The sequence below is a fragment of the Sapajus apella genome, unplaced genomic scaffold (genome assembly GCF_009761245.1).
Source record: "Sapajus apella isolate SASKATOON/1434 unplaced genomic scaffold, GSC_monkey_1.0 scaffold20, whole genome shotgun sequence".
In the NCBI taxonomy this organism is placed as follows: Eukaryota; Metazoa; Chordata; class Mammalia; order Primates; family Cebidae; genus Sapajus; species Sapajus apella.
Window position 1 is genome coordinate 9,516,446 of NW_022436960.1, and position 18,497 is coordinate 9,534,942.

The 18,497-nt window shown below is 47.8% G+C and overlaps 1 pseudogene across 1 annotated transcript; it reads left to right on the forward strand.

Moving 5' to 3' along the window:
- The first annotated feature begins 4,981 nt into the window (after positions 1-4,981).
- On the forward strand, positions 4,982-6,644 carry LOC116557835 (annotated as a pseudogene). The gene is made up of 2 exons (XR_004271725.1): positions 4,982-5,403; positions 5,710-6,644. The product of XR_004271725.1 is annotated as an elongation factor Tu, mitochondrial-like (transcript).
- The last annotated feature ends 11,853 nt before the right edge of the window (positions 6,645-18,497 follow it).

Here is an 18,497-nt window from a genome sequence, read left to right on the forward strand (position 1 = left end):
AAATGCCAGGCCCTACTGTGAAAACACAGTCAGAAGTTGGCCTCTTGCTCAGAAGATCATGAGAAGGAAAGTAGGGCCTCAGGCAGAAGATAAGGAGAGGAGTTGATAAAGCAAACAAAGGAGAGGGGAGAAGGAAAGATACAGACAGGAGGACCAAATAACAGAGTACTTTCAAAGCCCCTTTTCACGCCTTTCTCCTTTTAATTTATGTTCATCGCAGTTCTCAGCTGATGTGGCCCAGGCTGATCCCTAGCAGTGTCTGGGGAAGTCAGTGGGGTTCAGGCACTTCCCCCATCCTGCGCCAGGGCTGGCCACATCCCTCCAGCTGCACCTCCCACCCAGGCCTTGGAAGAACACTTGGTGGCTGCGGCACTGTCCTCTGGCTCACTTACTCTCCTGGTGGAAAAGTTCCCACCACTCCTGCCTCGCTCCAACCCACACAACTCAGCATCTCGCCTCCCAGTGCCCAGACCCTTAGAATGCCATAGAACCCCTGTGCTTCCCTCGCCTCAGGGGAAATAAGAGCAAGAAAGAGAGGGAGGGATAGGGAAGCAAGAATGAGGGAAACCATACAGAGACACAGAAAGGGAGAGATGGAGAAGAGAAACAGAGAGACCCAAGAAGGAAAGAGACACAGAGAAGCGGAAAGAAAAAGAGAGACTAGACACACAGAAACGGGAGCAGGGCCCGCGCACACAGCGGAATCCCCATCAGCAAATGCTGCTGAGAATGATTCCAAGAATGCCAATAAGGTGGTTCGAGGGGAAAAATAATTCTGTGGCCAAACAAGTAAGATGGAAAGCACAGAGTTAAACAAGAACAAAAAAGGCTTGCTTTCCACAGGGCTCAGCGCTTCTGACAAGCAACCGCACAGGTGTTGTGACCCTCCAAGAGGAGGCTCTAGTGTTCCCAATGAATGTGCCCCCCACCACCAGCAGCAGCAAAAACTCAGCACTTTGAGATGTGCCGACAGCGAGATTCAGAGGAAAACAGAGACTAGGGCTTAGAAATAAGAGAGAGGCTGGCAGAGGGAAGGACATAGAGAGACAGACCCAGGAAGAGCTGGGAAGCGCGCACACACACACACACAGAGAGAGAGAGAGAGAGAGAGAGAGAGAGAGAAACTTAACACAAAGAGAGGCAGAGCAGAGACCAGCATAAAGATAGATGCAGACAGAGAGGGACAGAGCTACAGAGACAGAGGAATAATAAATTAGAGACAGAGACCCAAAGACAGGTACCCCTGCCTCTGTAAAGCTGAGTGTGTCATTGCCTTGTTTGAAAACCTTAGTGGTGGATGAACTCTGTGCCTGTGAACTTGACCGACACCACCCTTCATGATCCGCCCCAGACTCATCACTTCCACACTGTATTCTCATGCTGTTTCTCTGCCATCCCAGGCCCTTTCTCACCTTCAGGTCATGCGCAAGCTGTCTGTCCCCTCTGCCTGGGTTGCCTTCCAGCCCCCACCCTTGCTTCTCTGTGTCTCTGTCTCTTTCCTTCTTGGGTCTCTGTCTCTCTGTCTCTCCCAATTGGCAGTGTACCCCCAAATTGCAACCCAGCGAAGCTCGGGCTTGTTATGAAACATGGAGCCCAGCAGATTCCAAAGCTCCTCCTGAAGTTGGCCCGAACACACCTCCTCTCTCGGCAGGCAGAGGCGTCTGCCAGTGCCAGAGGACAAACTCCCTGGGGAAAGACACTTAATCTGCAGCACAAACACATCCAGTCAACCCTAGGAGGAAGGCCTCAGAAATACATCAACCAGGCAGCGGAGCAGAGCCGCCGAAGGAGCAGTGCTCCTGCCCCACTCTCTGCTTCTGGAAAGCTGAGCCCATGCGTCAGTGGTCACCAACCACAGCTACAGCTTGGCTTCCGGAGGGCGAGGCTGACGGAAAGCTCTGAGAGCTACTGAGCTGTTTTTAAATAATTTGCCATTAATTTTCTGGTTTTGTAACAGCTTTCAAGATGAAAGATCAGCTGGGTGACTTCAAAGCCTGTATTTCACTGGCATTAATGCTGACTCAACCCACAAGCCACCACCTCCTTTTAATCCCTTGGATTTGCACCTGTTCCAACAAAGAGCAGTCCCGACAGACTTCCGCGGAAACAGTCAAGTCCCCTCCACAGCAGATCGATTTGCATCTTTGTTCCTTGCAGCCCAACCTGTCTCAATTTTGGCTCCAGGCAAGATGTGCCAGAAGGTTCCTAGTGGTCAAATGTCTGTTCCCTTCTCTTGGGGACCAGACCAGCTCAATTCACTTTCCTTGTGTCGCTCTCCATAAAGATCTCTCCAAAGCGCAGGAATGACTGGCCTTCTCTCTGCTCAAATGCCTTCCCTGGCCCCCGTCTGCCACTCTATCCAGGTGGTCATTCTGCAGCTAAGCAGAATTCTTCACTGCGCTGTCTGTGCTCTCTTACGTACTCATGAGGCCATGCACACACTGTCCCCTCTGCCTGGGATGCCCTCCAGCCCCCACCCTTGCTTCTGCCTCACTCGGTTCATGCTTCTGTGTTAGCATGCACACTATTCAACTGTAATTTCTTGGTGTGTTTCTCTTCCATCACCCTGGAACCCACAGAGTCATGCTCTACAAACATTTGTTGAGTGGATGCATGGACAGATGGACAGATGGAGGGATGGATGGATGGATACACAAGTAATTACCAATCCCAGGCCATATGGTGAGGCATGCCAAGTGACTGCTACTGCCAGTCACCAGCCCTGCAGCTGCCGAAAGGTGCAAGGAGATACTGCTGGCTGCAAAGTCCAGCTCCTGGCTCCAAGGCTGGCTCCGCTTCTTCTGACTCATAATTCACTAAACAAGGGTTCTGAACCTGGACCCCTAAAAGGTCCGCAGATAGAATTCAGGGGTGTCTATGAGCTTGGATAAGGAAAGCTATCTCAGGCCACAAAGCACAGTAATATCAGTAGTACTTTGAACCCAAGCAAAATTACAAATACTTTTAGATCCCATTACAGTTGTCACAGATGTCTCAGAGTATCATTATTGCTCATCCCTACTCTGATATTACAATTGTGTTGGCCGCTGTTAGATATGGATTTCTGCTGCCTTACCTTCTAACCTGAAAAAGAAGCACATGCGTTACTATATAACAAATATGTTTAACTACAATATTCTTACATATCTATTCCAACAAAATTGGTTTCTTTTGTAAGTTTCCATATTTTATTTTACATACTTACCTTTTGTAAGTTCTGCATTTTATTTCATTTTTTGAGATGGAGTCTCACTTTGTCGCCCAGGCTGGAGTGCAGTGGCACAATTTCAGCTCACTGCAACCTCCGCCTCCCAGGTTCCAGCAATTCTCCTGCCTCAGCCTCGGTGCCCACCACCACACCTGACTAATTTTTGTATTCCCAGTAGAGATGGGGTTTTGCCATGTTGGCCAGGCTGGTCTCAAACTCCTGACCTCAGGTGATCCACCCACCTCAATCTCCCAAAGTGCTGGGATTATAGGGGTGAGCCGCCACGCCTGGCCAGTTCTGTATTTTAATTTATTCACTTATTACTCTGAGAAGGGGTCCACAGGCTTTAGCGCATAATGTTCAGAGATCCATGGCACAGCGATGGTTAAGAATGCCCTCAAGCAGAAGTAAATGGCAGAGCCCAGAGTGTCTGCGATGCCCGAGAAGAGAGGGAAAGCCTCTGCCTAGACTGCTGTGGCTGGCAGACAGCCTGTTGTGCACTCCTTCCCTGAGCCCAGTGCATAGAGGTGCAGTGTCCCTGAGGAGATGTGGAAGGAGGGTTGTGCCCATCACTCAGCACTCCCTGAGCAGGGCCAGCCTTCCCAGAGATGTTACCCTTCCTCCTCAGCACCCACACCCTGCTCCAGACAGCAGGAATCCTTTCAGCAGAAGCTTTGAGGGATCTAATTTTCAAAAGAGATGCTCATCCTAGCCCACCCACCTCGCCTCAGAATGTCAAGGTATTTACATACATGTCTCTTGGAGTTATCGGCCAAAGCTTGGCACAAGTGTGCAGAGAACACAAAGAAAACTATAGGTGGGCTAGGGCCATCAGACCTGGAATTGGCATGGCTACCATGGTGCCTGGATGCTGTGCTCTGCCACGCAAAGTCCCCCACAGGACCCAGGGTCTCATTCTCACAGCTGCCGGGACTTTTGGCTGCTGGTGGGTCACCACAGGGTTCCTCCTCAGGAACGGCCCTCAGTGGAAGGAAGCTGACTTACGCTACGTCCGCTCCTATGGCCCATCACTGTGGAGGGCCAAAGGTCCAAGCCCCTGCCTCAGTGTGGAACGCCCATCTGGCAATCCCAGCGCCAGAGCCCCAGTGGGGTGGACCGAGCTCCCTGTGGCAGCTGCATCAGAGTTCAACTTCGCTTCCTGCCCAATCCTGCTGCAAGACAATGGAGATGGAATTATGAAGGCATCTCTCCATGGAGTCCTGGCACTGAATTAAAGATAGTGTGAGGAACACTCAAGCACTCACCCTGCTAATGACCCAGAAAGGATACAACAAACCACAGACGCCTGACCACAACCTGGTGAAGTCTATGCACCCCTTAGAAGATTTGTAAATATACGCAATGTAATGTACAGAATTGCAATGCTGATTTAGGTAAGCAGCTAGTAGGTACCCGTTGGAGCTCCCACCTCAAAAGGGTTGGGGACCTACAAGACTGGGAAGGTGGAAGTGATGTGCTGGTCAGGTTCACAAGTAAGAATTCATGGGGGACGGATGCCGCCCCCAGTATCCCTCCTTCCCTTCTCCCTCTTTGGTTTTAGTTGGGAACATGGCAGCCCTGGTATAGCCTGTATTAGTTTGCTCAGGCTGCAATAACAAAGTACCCCAGACAGAGTGGTTTAAACAACAAACATTTACTTTATCCCAGTTCTGGAGGCTGGAAGTCCAAGATGAAGATGTTGGCAGGGCTGGTTTCTTCTGAGGTCTCTCTCCTTGGCTTGTGGGTGGCTGTTGTCTCCCTGTGTTTCCCTGTGTTCCCGGGGTGTGAGTATGACCACAATGGCGGCTGCCACCCTGCTGCGTGCGATGCCCCACTTCAGCAGTCTCACTGCCAGCCTGACATTCCTGCTGCAGGGTTTGTTGCGGCCACCGAAGACCCCGGCATTGTCCCTCTTCTGCCGTGGTGCGACAAGCCGCATGTGAATGTAGGTATCGTCGGCCATGTGGACTACGGCGAGACCACACTGACTGCAGCCATCACGAAGACTCTAGTCGAGGGAAGTGTGGCTAAGTTCAAGAAGTACAAGGAGATTGACAATGCTCCAGAGGAGCGAGCTCAGGGTATCACCATCAATGCAGCCGATGTGGAGTATAGCACTGCAGCCCGCCACTATGCCCACACAGACTACCAGGGTCATACAGATTATGTTAAGAATATGCTCATGGCCAGGCATGGTGGCTCACGCCTGTAATCCCAGCAGTTTGGGTGGCTGAGGTGGGCAGGTCACCTGAGGTTGGGAGTTCGAGACCAGTCTAACCAACATGGTGAAATCCTGTCTGTACTAAAAATATCAAATTAGCCAGGCGTGCTGGTGCATGCCTGTAATCCCAACTACTCAGGAGGCTGAGGCAGGAGAATTGCTTGAACCCAGGAGGCGGAGGTTGCAGTGAGCCGAGATCGCACCATTGTCCTCCAGTCTGGGCAACGAGAACAAAACTCTGTCTCAAAAACAAAAAAAAAAGAAAAAGAATATGATCAAGGCACCGGACCCCTTGACGGCTGCATCCTGGCGGTAGCAGCCAATGACAGCCGCATGCCCCAGACCCAAGAGCACTTCTTACTGGCCAGACAGATTGGGGTGGAGCATGTGGTGGTGTGCATGAACAAGGCTGACGCTGTCCAGGACTCTGAGGTGGTGGAGCTGGTGGAGCTGGTGATCTGGGAGATGCTCCCCAAGTTTGGCTATAAAGGGGAGGAGACCCCAGTCATTGTAGGCTCTGCTCTCTGTGCCCTTGAGGATTGGGACCCTGACTTAGGCCTGAAGTCTGTGCAGAAGCTGCCGAACACTGTGGACACTTACATCCCGGTGCCCACCCGGGACCTGGAGAAGCCTTTCCTGCTACCCATGGAGTCAGGGTACTCCATCCCTGGCCATGGCTCTGTGGCAACAGGAATGCTAGAACGTGGCATTTTAAAGAAGGGAGATGACTGTGAGCTCCTGGGACATAGCAAAAGCATCCGCACTGTGGTGACCGGCACTGAGATGGTCCACAAGAGCCTAGAGAGGGCCGAGGCTGGAGATAACCTCAGGGCCCTGGTCCAAGGCTTGAGGAGGGAGGACCTATGGCGGGGCCTGGCCATGGTCAAGCAGGTTCCGTCCAGCCCTGCCCCAAGGTGGAGGCCCAGGTTTATATCCTCAGCAAGGAGAAAGGTGGCCACCACAGCCCTTTGTGTCCCAATATATCCTATCATGTTCTCCCTGACTTGGGACATGGCCTGTCGGGTTATCCTGTCCCCAGGGAGGAGCTTGCTATGCCCAGGAGGACCTGAAGCTCAACCTAATCTTGCAGCAGCCAATGATCTTAGAGAAAGGCCAGCATTTCACCCTTCGAGATGGCAACCGGACATCGGCCCCAGTCTAGTCACCGACACACCGGCCATGACTAAGGAGGAGAAGAACATCAAGTGGGCTTGAGTGTGCAGACTTCTGCTCAGGTTTCCCTGCACTGGCCAGGGCTCCCTCCTTCCAGTGCCCCCTTGGGGCACAGGCTGCAACCCAGAAGAAGGCAGCTAGATGGACACTTTCCCTGGCTGGAAGGGTTGCCCTGCCTGGCTTGGGAGGTCAATTGTGAATAGTAAGTCCCCAAAAAAGCCACTTTAAACATGGTCTTCCCTCTGTGTGTGTCTGTGTCTTAATCTCCTCCTCTTACAAGGACGCAGTCATTGGATTAGGTCCCAACCTAATGGTTTCATTTTACCTTAATCACCTCTTTAAGGATCCTGTCTCCAAATACGTTCTGAGGTGCTGGGGTCAAGACTTCAACATATGAATCTGGAAGGGGGACATATTCAGCACAAAACAAGCCTGCATTTCCCAACCTCCCTCCTTGCAGCTAGGTGTGGCTGTGTAATGAACTCAGTCCTAGGACATTTGTGCAGAAGTGCTGTCAGTTTCCTAAAGTCAAACAGCTTGCCCCATACTTGCTTGGTTTTTCCCTTCCCAGTGGCTGGAACCACTGTCTTAGACAGCGGGGAGCTGTGTGCTAGGCTGGTGGAGTTGGTGCTAACCTGGGTCTGTGAACAGCTTCATGGAGCAGAAGCTTCTGTCCATCCTGGATTGTCACTGTTGTAAGAACAGAATGTCCATGGCACAAAACAGGAAGCATTCATCCCACTGTGTCTGCAGGCTGGCTGGGAGTCTGCTGTTCTGGCTGAGCTCAGCTGGGAGCTGGGGCTGCAGCTCTGGTCTGCGTCTGCTCCACTTTCTGGTACCTTCCTTGAACCACCAGGCTGGCTGGGGATGATGCTTCTTATGATGAAAAGCAGGAGAACAGGAGGGGCAACAGCAACCTGCAAGGCCTCTCACAGCCTGGTTTTTCTAGAACATTGTCACTTCCACCCACATGCCATTGACTACAGCAAGTCATTCAAGATGGGCCAATAGTTTACCAGGCCTGCCTGCATTTAGAGACGTGAGTGAGAAAGGAAGAAACTTCCATCTTACATAAACCACTGTATCTGGGGATCCTTTTTAGAGTGGTTCAGCTTGTACCTTAATATATGACCTAGTCTATCCCCCACCAGAGCCTCCAGCATCGGAGAGAGCTAAAACCTGAGGCTGCAGTTCAGAGGCAGACAGCTGCATTGCATCCTCACGTCCAAGAGACAAGCTGGGGGCCAGACACGGGGCCAGGCCAAGAGGGCTGGAAACCAAGAAATGGGGTAAGGATACAGTCAACTTGGCTTGGCTGTCCTGAGTAACAGCTGGGTATGTGTGTGCCTCAGGAGGTGTACTAGTCCATTCTCACACTACTATAAAGAAATACCTAAAGCTAGGTAATTTATCAAGAAAAGAGGCTTAATTGGCTCACAGTGCTGCAGGCTGTACAGACTTCTGACTTCTGCTTCTCGGGAGGCCTCAGGAAACTTACAACCATGGTGCACCAGGGAGATGCTGCTAAGCCATTAGAAAATGTCCTATGATCTAATCACTTCCCACCAGGCACCTCCTCCAACACTGGGGATTAGAACTCAACATGAGATTTGGGCAGGTTCACAAATCCAAACTGTATCAGAAGAGGTCTTGTAGTGGGGGCAGTCAGCCTGGTTATGGGATCAGCAGTGGATAGAAGAGATGGGGAGGGAGCAGCATTAATCTATGCATTCAACAAATATCTGGAGCGCCTACTGTGTGTCAAGAGCTGTGTTAGGGACTAGGGAGATAGAGGACACAGTCCCCACCACTAAGGAACCAGCAGGGCCACGTGGGTAAGATGACACTTTGCCTCCAAGAGGATAATCACCAGTGAGCACCTGCACACCTTGCAGAGAAGTGGTGGGTAGGGCTGTCCCCACCCACAGCTGAGTCCAAAGCATTCATGGGAGGAACTGACGTCTCAGCCTGGAGGTACACACAGGACACAAGAGTTCTTTTGTTTGTAAGACTCCTAAGAGTAACCTGAAAGTTCATGAGGATATTCCCTGTACTTATGTTTGTCTTGAAAATATTATCTGAAGGATATTCTACAGGTTACAGGTTAAAACAGAGTCCATTCTTAAAGACATTTTGGCCCCAGGAAGTGACTTCCTCCCCACATAGACTACACTGCGTGTGGCAGTGGGGTGGGCGCTAAGAATGTGGACTTTCAAGCCAACTGTCTGGCGTCCAATCCTGGTGCGACCTCTTCCTAGCTGTGCCACCTGATGCAAGTTACTTCACGTCCTTTGTTCTTTGTTGTCCCCATTGTCCTGTAGAAGCGAGTAGGGATTCCATGAGCAAATAGATGTGATGTACTTAGCACAATGTTGGGCACATATTATAAGCCCCTGTTTTTATGCCATTCAACCTCTACGCCTTTGTCCAGGCTGTACCCCCCAAAAACAAAGAGAGCATAGAAGGAGACACAAGCAGCAAATGTTTGGAATCTGAAAAGTCGATGGAGAAGGGCTAACTGACTTAGCAGATCCAAGAAAGTGGAATCGTTCGTCAGCAGTAGAGAAAGCCAAGAAACAGCCCATTTATACGGATGACCTTCCCAAAGACTGAAACACTGGCAGCCACAGATACTTTAGAAAGTGGGAGAAAGATAGCATTTATAAAAGAGGAGGAGGGATCCACCTTCCCCACCTTTACAGAAGGCTGGAGGCTCATTCTGCAAAGAGGACGACATAGAAGGCTGTAGGACTGGGGACACCAGGGAGAACACAAGGACAAATTCGGGAACATTTGCATAATGAAGGTAGAGATCCCTGGATTTTATGCCTGCCTGGCTCCCAGTGCCCTGGCTATTAGCATTAATCTTTTCCAGGTAAGGGATAGGGAATCTGAGAAGCTGGAAAGAAAGCATCTGTAGGTACAGATATCAGTCCTCTTTTCTGTAAAATGGTCAGAGAACACTGCTGGAGCAGGTCATAAAGTAGAGTTGTTTGGGGTGTGGTGGGGAGACCCATCCTGCCTGTCCCCCTTTCCAGGGCAAGGAAATTCTCAGCACATGGCTCCTCTGGGCTCCAGATACCTGCAATGCCTGAGCGATGGCTGCTGGCTTCCTCTGTGAAACACCGAGGTGGCCCAGTGGGAAGAGCCAGGACAAGCCCCAAGTACTTTCCCGGCCGAAACAGGGCAGGGACCCCTCCAAGAGTCCTGCCCCATCCTAAGCATGGAAATAAAGGAAAATCTTGAGTTCCTTCAGGGAAAATTCCTAAAGTGCAGAAACTGCTTGAGATTATGCAGATTTGTTGTTTTAAGCCACTACATTTCAGGGTAATTTGGCAGGTGCTAGTCGGTAACTGTTCCAGGCTAGCCCTGAGAAGTAAATGAGAAACCTGATAAGCAAGAAGTAATAATAGTTTAAAACAATAGCCAAGAAAGTTAGAACCACAAAATATTTGGTTTCCCATGGAAGCTACAGATAATTTTTTTGTTGTTTTTTTTTTTTTTTTCTTTTTGAGACAGAGTCTCTCAGTTACCCAGGCTGGAGTACAGTGGTATGATCTCAGCTCACTGCAGCATCCGCCTCCCAGGTTCAAGCAATTCTCTAACCTCAGCTCCCCAAGTAGCTGGGATTACAGGCATGCACCACCATGCCCAGTTAATTTTTGTATTTTTAGTAGAGACAGGGTTTTGCCACGTAGCCCAAGCTGATCTCGAACTCCTGAGCTTAAGCGATGTACCCGCCTTGGCCTCCCAAAGTGCTGAGATCACAGGTGTGAGCCACTGCATCTGGCCAAGACAGCATCTTAATTGACGTCCCTGAGTTGTTTTTCAGAAACCCAGACCCCACCGATTGGAAACTGCTGTCTGGTGGCACACAGACCTCAGATAAGGGGGAGCTGAGAACTGAACCCTGACTGCTGTTCTTTTTTCTCAATTTCTTCGTTAGGGACCCGGAGGAAGCCACACCAAAGGCCAGAGCTCAACATTTCTTTATGTTGACCCCAAGTTGTTAGACAAAATTTCTCCCCCTTAACCAATTGCAAATCAGAAAATCTTCGAATCTACCTATGACCTGTGAATCTCTGCTTTAGGATGTCCCACCTTTTCAGGTGAAACCAACGCATAGCCTCCATGTACTCATTTATGTCTTTGCTGGTAACCTCTGCCTCCCCACCTTTAAAAACCCTTACGGGTTGTATTCCTAGATATTTTATTCTCTTTGTAGCAATTGTGAATGGCAGTTCGTTCTTGCTTTGGCTCTCTTTAAGTCTGTTATTGGTGTAAAGGAATGCTTGTGATTTTTGCACTTTGATTTTATATCCTGAGACTTTGCTGAAGTTGCTTATCAGTTTCAGGAGATTTTGGGCTGAGACGATGGGGTCTTCTAGATATACAATCATGTCATCTGCAAATAGAGACAATTTGACTTCCTCCTTTCCTATTTGAATACCCTTTATTTCTTTTTCTTGACTGATTGCTCTGGCTAGAACTTCCAGTACTATATTGAGTAGGAGTGGTGAGAGAGGGCATCCTTGTCTAGTGCCACATTTCAAGGGGAATGCTTCCGGTTTTTGCCCATTCAGTATGATATTGGCTGTTGGTTTATCGTAAATCGCTTTCATGATTTTGAGATACGTTCTATCAATACCTAGTTTATTGAGAATTTTTAGCATAAAGGGCTGTTGAATTTTGTCAAAGGCCTTCTCTGCATCAATTGACATAATCATGTGGTTTTTGTCTTTGGTTCTGTTTATGTGGTGAATTACGTTTATGGACTTGTGTATGTTGAACCAGCCTTTCATCCCCGGGTTGAAGCCTACTTGATCATGGTGGATAAGCTTTTTGATGTGCTGTTGCAATTGGCTTGCCAGTATTTTATTGGAGATTTTTGAATCTATGTTCATCATGGATATTGGCCTGAATTTTCTTTTCTTGCTGAGTCTCTGCCAGGTTTTGGTATCAGGATGATGTTGGTCTCATAAAATGATTTGGGAAGGATTCCCTCTTTTTGGATTATTTGGAATAGTTTCAGAAGGAATGGTACCAGCTCCTCTTTGTATGCCTGGTAGAATTCGGCTGTGAACCCATCTGGACCATCGGGAAAATGTGGCACATATACACCATGGAATATTATGCAGCCATCAAAAACAATGAGCTCGTGTCCTTTGTAGGGACATGGATGAACCTGAAAACCATCATTCTCAGCAAACTGACACAAGAGCAGAAAATCAAACACCGCATGTTCTCACTCATAGGCGGGTGTTAAACAATGAGAACACATGGACACAGGGAGGGGAGCACTACACACTGGGGTCTGTTGGGGGGAAATAGGGGAGGGACAGTGGGGGGTGGGGAGTTGGGGAGAGATAGCAAGGGGAGAAATGCCAGATATAGGTGAAGGGGAGGAAGGCAGCAAATCACACTGCCATGTGTGTACCTATGGAACAATCTTGCATGTTCTTCACATGTACCCCAAAACCTAAAATGCAATTTAAAAAAAAAAACCCTTATTGGTAAGCCATAGGAGAGTTAGGTCCTGCACCTTAGCTGCCTGATTCTTCTTGCTTGGCATCCTACAATGCCTCACATTCTCTCTATGCCAATCCCCACGTCAGTATTTGACTTGGCTGCACAGGGAAGGTGGACCCAAGTTAGGTTTGTAACACAGTTGACCCTGATAATTTCGGGGACCAGGACATGTCTTTGCCTCGATTTACCCATGAGATCACTACAACTTAATTTTGCAACTATAGGCAATGTATTAGTCAGGGTTCTTCAGGAAAACAGAACCAGGCCAGGCATGGTGGCTTACACCTGTAATCCTAACACTTTGGGAAGCCAAGGCAGGAAAATAGCTTGAGGCCAGGAGTTCAAGACCAGCCTGGGCAACATGGCCAGACTTTGTCTCTGCAAAATAATTCTTAAAAATTAGTTGGGCATGGCGGCACACCCCTGTGGTCCCAGCTACTTAGGAGGCTTAAGCAGGAGAATTTCTTGAGCCCAGGAGTTTGAGGCCGCTATGAGCCATTATCACACCACTGCATTCCAGCCTGGGCAACAGCACAAGACCCTGTCTCAGGAAGAAGAAAGAGAAGAGAATCAATAGGATGTGTATATAAATTGGTCTATTTTAAGGAATTAGCTCATGTGATTACAGAGACTGTGTAGTCCAAAATCTGCAGGGTGGGCTGGCAGGCTGGAGACCCAAGAACAGCCAAAGCTGTAGTTCAAGTCCAAAGGCTGTCAGCTGATGGATTCCCTCTTGCTGAGGGAAGGTCAGTCTCTGGTGCTACTCAGGCCTTTAGCTGATTTAATGCGCCTCTGCACTCCCCAAAACCTGCACATTAGGGAGGGCAGTCTGCTTTATTCAAAGTCCACCCATTTAAATGTAAATCTCACCAAAAAATGCCCTCCCAGAAATATCCAGAATAATGTTTGACCAACTATCTGGGCACCATGGCCCAGCCAAATTGACACATAAAATTAACCATCACAGGCCCTGTGCCACCCCCAGGCTTCACAAAGAGGAAATCCCAGAGATTTTTTTTTTTTTTTTTTGAGACCGTCTTGCCCTGTCACCCAGATTGGAATGTAGTGGCATGATCTCAGCTTACTGCAATCTTCGCCTCCCAGGTTGAAGCAATTCTCCCGCCTCAGTCTCCTGAGTAGCTGAGATTACAGGCACCCCCCCACCATACCCACTTAATTTTTGTATTTTTAGTAGAGACAGGGTTTCATTATTTTTACCAGACTTGTCTCAAACTCCTGACCTCAAGTGATCTACCTCTCTTGGCCTCCCAAAATGCCAGAGATTCTTTGAGTGACAGTCTGGCCACACCTGTGTGAGAAGTCACTTTTCTGCCTCCCCACACTGCCCCGGGTGCTCCTCAGTCCTAGAGGTGGTATCTGCTTGTCTTCTGTCAATAGTTCTCAAGCTGCATTGCTGCTCTGTTTGTAAGCAAAGGCACCCTTTTTTTAGCCTCACACAGACTGCTGATATAAACGTGAATATGAAGTCGAGGGAAAGGAAGAAGGGGAGACCCTCTTACCGCTTAGGCCCCTCGAGGCCACCTTAATAGAGTTTGAAAGTCTTTTACATCAATGAATGCATCAAATGCATTTGGCTGCAAGTAATAACCCAAGCCCTCTATTGAATTAGCTAAACTGTGAACTGCCAATCAAAATAAAATTCTAAGCCCAGCAAATGACTGAATGGACCCCTCCTCTTTGCCAAGGGTATTCCAAAATAAACCTGAAAAACTAGTTTAAATCATGAGGGGAAGTGGGGGTCAGACATACCTCATTACGCTCTTCTCCTTTTGGAATTCAGATGCAACTGACCAGCATTAACATTAAAACAGAGGTCTTAAGGCTGACAAAACAGACTCCTGTAGCAACAAGATACCAAATTCCAGCCTGACTCTAGTCTAGCATCACATGACAAATAGCAGCCCCTGGAAAAAATCAAAGTATTTTACCCCAAAACGTATTTCTTTGACATATTTTAAAATAGCTTTACAAAGCTGTCTCTTGTGGGGAAAATCTACATTCTTTAGAGAATCTCCTTCCCTTTCTAGGTCTTTTCCTGATCCAGGAGAGATTTAACTAAGAGTCTGACACATTTTAAAGTCTGATAAGAGACATTTACCAGCTATTTCTCTCTGAAGCCTGCTACCTGGGGGCTTCATCTACATGATAAAAACCTCTTCTCAGCTGGGCACAGTGGTTCAGCCTTTAATCACAGCACTTTGGGAGGCTGAGGTGGGCAGATCAGGAAGTCAAGAGATTGAGACCATCCTGGCCAACATGGTGAACCCATTCTTTACTAAAAATACAAACATTAGCTGGGCGTGGTGGCATGCACCTGTAGTCCCAGCTACCCGGGAGGCTAAGGCAGGAGAATCTCTTGAACCTGGGAGGTGGAGGTTGCAGTGAGCCGAGATCACACCACCACACTCCAGCCTGGTGACAGAGTGAGACTCCATCTCAAAAAAAAAAAACACCTTTTTGCCACAGCTGCTTATATCAACCCAGACACTCATTCTATTTATTCCAGATCTTTAAATAATAACTTTTTCAACCAATTGCCAATCAGAAAAGCTTTGAATCCACCTGGAATCCAGCTGGAAGCCCACTGTCTCTGCCCACCCGGCTTCAAGTTGTCCTGCCTTTCTGAGCTGAACCCATGTACACCTTACATGCATTGATTGATGTCTGCCTGTAATTTCTGTCCCCCTAAAATGTGTAAAATCAAGCTGTTATCCAACCACCTTGGGCACATGTTGTCAGGACCTCTTAACTCTGTGTCTTGGGCCTCAGTCACTCATATGTGGCTGAGAATAAACCTCTTTAAACATTTTACAGATTTTCACTCTTTTCATCAGAGAACACATTTGCACCTTGCAACAGGAGGTCCAGAGGCAGGTGGTCCCAGGGTCAGTAAGCTCAGCGGACCAACAGCATCAGTAAGAGCCCCGATCTTCCACATCCTTTCCCAGGGCTGTCTGTCCTGGCCCTCGAGCTGCCCTCCAGACATGATAGAGAAAGGCAGGGAACAGACCTGCAGATAAACAGGCAAATCACTGGCTTTGGTTGTTTTCCACACTTCATAGAAGCAGAAATGGCAGCACAGACAGTGTAAGTAGCATACTTAAGGTCACACAGCAGAGCCAGAGCACTCTCTTGAAGTCCTCTTTCCACAAAATTGTGTAGCATCCATCTTCCACCTGCCTTTCTCCAACCATAGACCCATCACTCAACCCCATGTCCCAGGAAGGACCAATGTCAGCACAACAAACCTCTCAGAGATTTGGGAGGCACCACCCCCTTCATGGTTTAATGCTGGGTGTTTATGACAATGAGGTGAGCCCAAATAAGGCTACAGCAGGAATTTGACTATGGACTCAGTACCAAACCATATTAGGGAATTCTAATTAATTTTGTTAGATGTGATAATAACATTGAGTTTGTATAAGAAAATATCCACACGCTCCTCTCTTTTTTGAGATGCACACAGAAGTATTTATGAGTACAGTGACATGAAGTTTGCAATTTGCTCTAAGATACTCTAGGGGAAACTGGGGGTAGGGCAGGGTAAAGTTGGCGTGGCAAAGTTTTGATGGTTGTTGAAGCTGGGTGCTGGTCTCAGGGTAGCTCACTATTCTCTCCACTTTTGTATGTTTGAAAATCTTATAATAAACATAAAACATAAATGTAAAATAAATTATAAATAAATAACAAAATGGTGTTCCTGGGAAGCTGCCTAAGGTCCTGTGGAGTTAGTCAGTGGAAACAGAGGGTGCTAAAAATAGCCGAGAGATTTATATGGTTTCTCCAGTGACATCTTTGATAATTTATCATGGATGCTCATATCTACTCAGTTTGTTCTCCAGATGTCCTGGATGGAGCTTGGTCTCAAGGAGAGAAAGGACTGCTCCCACTCTTATTTGAACAAGTTGTCTTTCAACTTCTGATCATGGCATGGGAAGGACGTACCTTTCCCTGACCCCTCTCTGTGGGGCTCGGTTTATCCATAGGAGATTAAGTGTAACAATAACTGCTAAGTCTCCCGTAGGGTCCTTGCAAGAATCAGAGAAAATGCTGAGACTAAAAGCACTTTTTTAAAAAAGATTTGTTCAAAAATAAGCCATGCTCTGTGTATAAAATTTAGAAACAAAGATAATCAAAAGAAAGAAAATGGAAATCACTCACAATACTTCCTGCCTGCCACTATAACTATCGTTGTTATTTTAGGTGTAACCCTTCAAGTTTGTTGCTGTGTTGTTCACTCTGTGTGTGTGTGTGTGTGTGTGTGTGTGTGTGTTTAATTTACAAAAATAGGCTCAAATTGTGGAAAGTCTTTTTTTTTTTTTTTTGAGACAGAGTCTTGCTCTGTCACCCAGGCTACAGTACAGAGGCTCAATCTCAGCTCACCGCAACCTCTGCCTCCCAGGTTCAAGCAATTCTCTGGCCTCATCTTCCTGAGTAGCTGGGATTACAGTCATGTACCACCACGCCCGGCTAATTTTTGTATTCTTAGTAGAGACTGGGTTTCGCCATGTTGGCCAGGCTGGTCTGGAACTCATGACCTCGTGATCCGCCCACCTTGGCCTCCCACAGTGCTGGGATTACAGGCGTGAGCCACCATGCCCCTCCCTAGGTCTTATTTTTTACCGTAATACATCATGAACATTTTTTTATATTATTACACATTTTTCCACAATATTGTTTTATATTTTCATCTTTGCTAAGTTTTTCATCGTGTGACTACATAATCGTTTATTTAACCCATCTCATTGTATCAGTTTCCTAGGGCTGCCATAACAAAATACTGCAAACTGAATGGCTTACAACAGACAAAAAATGCATATCTTGCAGTCCTGGAGGCCAGCAGTCCAAAATCAAGGATTGGTTCCTCCTTGGGGGTCAAAAGGAGAATCTGTTCCAAGCATGTCACTCCCCTAGCTCCTGGGGTTGCCAACTATCCTTGGCTCATGACAGCATAATTCCTGTCTCTGCCTCTGTCATCCCATGACTGTCCTCTCTGTGTGTCTCTACGTTTCTTCTCCAGTTCTTTTTGCGGGGGTGGGGAGGGGAGATAGGGTCTCACCCTGTCACTCAGGCTGCAGTGCAGTGGTGCCATCAGGGCTCATTACAGCCAACCTCCAGGCTCAGGTGATCCTCCCATCTCAACTTCCTGAGTAGCTGGGATCACAGGCACATGCCACAACAGCTGGCTAATTTTTTCATCAAGATGAGGTTTTGCTGTATTGCCCAGGCTGCTCTGGAAGTCCTGGTCTTAAGCAATCCTCCTGTCTTGGCCTCCCAAAGTACTGGGATTTCAGGTACTTTGGAAATGTGCCTGGCCTTCTTCAATTCTTCTTCTTGTTTTTTTTTTGAGACTGAGTATCTCACTGTCCACTGGGCTGGAGTATAGTGCTCGATCTCAGCTCACTGCAAACTCAGCCTCCCTGGTTCAAACGATTTTCCTGCCTCAGCCTCCCGAGTAGCTGGGGTTGCAGGCACCCACCACCTTGCCCAGCTAATTTTTGTATTTTTAGTAGAGGCAGGGTTTCACCATGTTGGCCAGGATGGTCTCGATTTCTCTACCTCGTGGTCTGCCCACCTTGGTCTCCCAAAGTGCTAAGATTACAGGTGTGAGCCACCGCGCCAGGCCAGCCTTCTTCAATTCTTATAAGGACACCAGTCATATTGGATTAAGGTTCACTACTCTAGCATAACCTCATCTTAAGTAATTACATCTGCAGTGACTCTAATTCCAAATAAGTTCACATTCTGAAGCTTAAGGGGTTAGAACTTCAACATATCTTTTTTGGGGACACAAATAAACCCCAAACTTACATTTTCAGGCTTTTGGGATTTTTTTTTTTTTTTTGGTTGGTCGATGTTTTTGCTATTAATAAATTGTGTCACAATTTTTTTTAACACAACTATGACTGTGTTCTTAAAATAAGTTCCTAGAAGTAGAATTTCTAGATACAGACTATATCATTGGCCAGAATTTGGCCAGGAAAAGGAAAATCAGAGGTATTTGCAAACAGAGAGGATTTAACATACAGAATTGACTATGCAGGTGTCGTAGGCCAGGCGTGTCGGCTCACACCTGTAACCCCAGAGCACTGGGAGGCCAAAGCGGGCAAATTGCTTGAGTCCAGGAGTTTGAGAACAGCCTAAGCAACATGGCAAAACACCGTCTCTACTAAAAATACAAAAAAAAAAAAAATTAGCCGGGTGTGGTGGTGCCCTGGTAGTCCCAGCTACTCAGGAGGCTGAGGTGAGAGGATCACCTGAGCCTGGGAGGCTGGGGCTGCAGTGAGCCGAGATCATACCACTACACTCCAGCCTGGTGACAGAGTGAGACTCTGTCTCAAGAAA